The 4,544-nt window shown below is 44.7% G+C and overlaps 1 long non-coding RNA gene across 1 annotated transcript; it reads right to left on the bottom strand.

The window, feature by feature from the left end:
• Positions 1–405: 405 nt before the first annotated feature.
• Positions 406–1,158, bottom strand: LOC142078508 (uncharacterized). Its single transcript, XR_012672244.1, has 2 exons — positions 1,042–1,158; positions 406–669 (listed from the first exon to the last, which is right to left on the bottom strand). It is a non-coding gene; the product is annotated as an uncharacterized LOC142078508 (long non-coding RNA).
• Between the last annotated feature and the right edge of the window lie 3,386 nt (positions 1,159–4,544).

Below are 4,544 nucleotides of genomic sequence, written 5' to 3'. Positions count from 1 at the left end.
GTGATAAGCTAGAAAAAGGTGAAGGTGGTAGGAAGGTAGAAGAAGAAGAAAAAAAGTACAGGGGAATACCTGACAAGAACAGTTATTTTGACAAAACTATTTCCGATTTTTTTCAGAATTGGCATGTCAAATGTAGACTAGATCAGTCTGGAAAAATGTCTGAAGAGCTAGACTGTCAAACAGTTGACAGCTGTTCTTCCCAATAAACCAGTAGTTAGAACATGCCATAAGGAGATGAAATACTCTAATTATTCTAACCATCAGGCTTAAAGTGTATCTCAGCAAAAAGGTTGTCGTGGTTTAACCTGGCAGCAGCCAAATACCACGCAGCCGCTCGCTCACCCCCCCCCGCCGGGTGGGATGGGGGAGAGAATCAGAAGGGTAAAAGTGAGAAAAACTCGTGGGTTGAGATAAAGACAGTTTAATAGGTAAAGCAAAAGCCGCGCACGCAAGCAAAGCAAAACAAGGAATTCATTCACCACTTCCCATCGGCAGGCAGGTGTTCAGCCATCGCCAGGAAAGCAGGGCTCCATCACGCGTAACGGTTACTTGGGAAGACACACGCCATCACTCCGAACGCCCCCCTTCCTTCTTCTTCACCCAGCCTTATATGCTGAGCATGACGTCATATGGTATGGAATAGCCTATTGGCCAGCTGGGCCAGCCGCCCTGGCCACACTCCCTCCCAGCTCCCTGCACATCTGGCAGGGCATGGGAAGATGAAAAGTCCTTGACTAGCGTAAACAATACCTAGCAACAACCAAAATATCAGCGTGTCATCAACATTATTCTCACACTACATCCAAAACACAGCACTATACCAGTTAATAGGAAGAAAACCAACTCCATCCCAGCCAAAACCAGGACAGTATCCACCCCTTATTCCATACCATTTACATCATGCTCAGGTCCCACACTATCCAATACATTCTCATTACCCACCATCCCCCTTCCCATCTTTTGATATAATACACAGATATCATTCCCTTAGTCTATGGACCACCCTTGTAAAATGTCCATAAAATATCCATAAATGTCCACAAAATGTCCACTGCGTTCATTTAGTCCATGACTTTGAGCTCCATCTGTTATGGTGGTCACTCAGGTCAGCAGAGGTGGTGTGTTGCATGGAGTTACTGGGCACCAAAACCAGCTCAGGTCGGGTCACTGCTGCACCTGCGCTGCTTCTTGTAAAGTTTGTCCTCCGTTGGTTCAGGTGGTTCCTGCTATAGTAATTCCTATAACATACAACTCAAATCATGGGTTACAACAATTTAAAGGTATATCCATTACAATCTCCACCCCTGGTCCCTTTGGGCCAGACCATAGGGTTTAACATTGCAATGAACTCCTCCCCTTGCCCTGCTCCAGGGCAAGGACTTATCCACAGACTGCAGTCCCTTAGGGTGTACCTGCTCCAAGTGGAGCCTTACCTATGAGCCACAGTCTCTCCAGAGGTATACCTGCTGCGGCACAGACTTGTCCACAGCCACAGTCGCTTCGAGGTGCACCAGTTCCAGTGTGGCCTTCTCCATGGGCCACAGTCCCTTCAGAAGTAAACCTGCTCTAACATGGCCTTACCCATGGCTGCAATCTCTCCAGGGGTGTACCTCCCCTGTCATGGGCTTATCCACGGCCACATGCTTTGAGGTGCTCCAGCATGGCCTCATGCACAGCCACTGACACTTCAAGGTGTACCTGCTACAGCATGGACTTATCCACAGCCACAGATGCTTCGAGGTGTACCTTCTCAAGCGTGGACTTATCCTTAGGCCACAATCCCTTCAGAGGTATACCTGCTGCGGCACGGACATAATCACGGCCACAGACGCTTCAAGATGTACCTGCTTGGGCATGGGCTTATCCACAGTCACAGACGCCTCGGGGTGTCCTGTCCCGCATGGACTCAGCCACAGGTCACAGTCCCTTCAATTCGAGTTCACATTGCAGTTCCAGCCTGTCCAGCACAGCAGCACAGAAGCAGCAGCGATGCCCTGGCCATCTGCCAGCCCAGGCGCATCCCCATTGCTGTTATCAGAACGTCCCCAGGCACAGCACAGTGAGGTGATCAGCAGTGCAGCAGCACAGCGAGCAGCGAGAGCAAAAAAAAGCAGCCACTAAGGAGCACAAGACTCTAATACACATTAAGGCAAGCAAGCCCCATGGCAAGCACAAGAGCCTGCAAATTAATAGCTAAACAGCAGTAACAGCTATAAATTCGATCTAGCACATTCCAATCAAACCTGTCGTTATCTCGAACCCTTCGAGCCCCACGTTGGGCGCCAAAAAGGACTGTCGTGGTTTAACCTGGCAGCAGCCAAATACCACGCAGCCGCTCGCTCACCCCCCCCGCCGGGTGGGATGGGGGAGAGAATCAGAAGGGTAAAAGTGAGAAAAACTCGTGGGTTGAGATAAAGACAGTTTAACAGGGAAAGCAAAAGCCGCGCACGCAAGCAAAGCAAAACAAGGAATTCATTCACCACTTCCCATCGGCAGGCAGGTGTTCAGCCATCGCCAGGAAAGCAGGGCTCCATCACACGTGATGGTTACTTGGGAAGACAAACGCCATCACTCCGAACGCCCCCCCTCCTTCTTCTTCACCCAGCCTTATATGCTGAGCATGATGTCATATGGTATGGAATAGCCTATTGGCCAGCTGGGCCAGCCGCCCTGGCCACACTCCCTCCCAGCTCCCTGCACATCTGGCAGGGCATGGGAAGATGAAAAGTCCTTGACTAGCGTAAACAATACCTAGCAACAACCAAAACATCAGCGTGTCATCAACATTATTCTCACACTACATCCAAAACACAGCACTATACCAGTTAATAGGAAGAAAATCAACTCCATCCCAGCCAAAACCAGGACAAAGGTGAACCGTGGGAAGCTGAAGGGTAACACCTCCATTGATACCACCCCATCTTGTGTCTGATGTCTGCATTTCAGCTATGCAGCCTGCAACAGATTTAAATTCTCATCCTAGGATCTTAAAAAGAAAAGTAGAAGAGCATCCAAAGGAGAATTCAAGGATGTGCACAAGATTGTCTTGGTCTGCCTCATAACCAAATGGTTAGAGCCATTTCAGTCTGTAGGCACAAAGGCCCCCTCTCCATGTCTTAGCTGGACATGCAATATACTGGGCTGTTGGTGTGTGAGGACGCTGTTACCTCTCCCAGCAGTTTTGAGTAGCTAATGCTTTATTGCTTTGACTCCTCAAACTATGTGAGCACCAGAGTATTTAATTTGAGGTTCAGTGATAGTCTTGTCAAGTACAGTAACCTGCTCACCTTAGGTTTTCATTTTGGGAAGAAACAATGAAACATTTATATACTTGTTTAAATGCTAATCAGGTTTTGTTTGGCAGCCAGACCAAAATATTAATTATTCTTACAGCCTTAGTCAAGGACAAAGAGCTTGCTGATGAGCTTCAGAGGGACTTCTTCTTACATAAATGGGTTATTTAATGGCAAATGAAATTCTGTGCAGAAAAAAATCAAATAATAAAGCACAAGGAACACTTAAATCGCTTGTCAAACCTTGCAGCATTCAAGACTAACAGCACTAGATGAAGAAAGGGACAAAAACATCTCTGAAGACCTCTGCTTAAAGTTCAGCTGTAGTAAAAATGTAAACACATTGTTAGAATGCACAAAGAATGAGATTGAGATATTTCAGATCATATTATAGTGCCTGTCTGTATTCTGCATAGTGCCTAATCCTGTATGATCTCATCTAATGTACTATGTGGCATTGGTGGAATATTTCTCCAGAAGGACAATTCAAAGCAAGATGGGATTAAAAAAATCCACAGGATTAATAAAGGACATAGAAAGCCCTGTCAGTGAAAAACAAGAAAAACCTTATGAGACTGTCAAGAAAACAACTAAGAATCAACGCATTAAAATGAACAAGTATAATGGATTTGGATTAGGAACATTTTCTTTCCCTGACCCATGTTACAAAGAATAAAGAACATTACATGAGCCTACAAGACACCTTTACACATTTTTTCAGAACTAGTAAAAAGAAACACATTTTTTCACCTAAGAGTCAATTAAATTTGGGATTTTTTTCCATAGAAAATTTGTTTAAGATACATAATTTAGAATACTCTCAAAGGAATGTGGACATTTAAATGGCTCCTTAGACTATCCAGATACCATCTACAATAGCTTAGTTTCTGGAAGAGAGAGAACAAGTGATAAAGACTACTTGGAAGGACATATTTGTTCATAATTACCTACTGCAAGTTTTCAAGATCTTCTTATATGTAAGTCCTAAAGCTGGATGTAAGGCTGCAGCAAAACACTCCTAGATCTCATTTTCCTGTTCTTGTTCTGACAGATTTTTCTCTTATATTCTAGTTTATGAACTGTGATGACTTTTACTTCTCTGACAGTATAATCTAATAACACCTTTTGCAGAATCTCTCAGTGATGTTTTGTGAAAGTAATTAACTACATTCTCAACTTTTCCATATTCAGTCTATAAGAAAATGAGCTATGGCTCATTATATTCCTTTTCCTCCCTTATCTTCTCTGGAA

Source organism: Calonectris borealis, chromosome 2, assembly GCF_964195595.1.
Source record: "Calonectris borealis chromosome 2, bCalBor7.hap1.2, whole genome shotgun sequence".
NCBI classification, from domain to species: domain Eukaryota; kingdom Metazoa; phylum Chordata; class Aves; order Procellariiformes; family Procellariidae; genus Calonectris; species Calonectris borealis.
The sequence above is the reverse complement of the archived record's forward strand: the minus strand, read 5'-3'. Positions and strand labels throughout refer to the sequence as shown.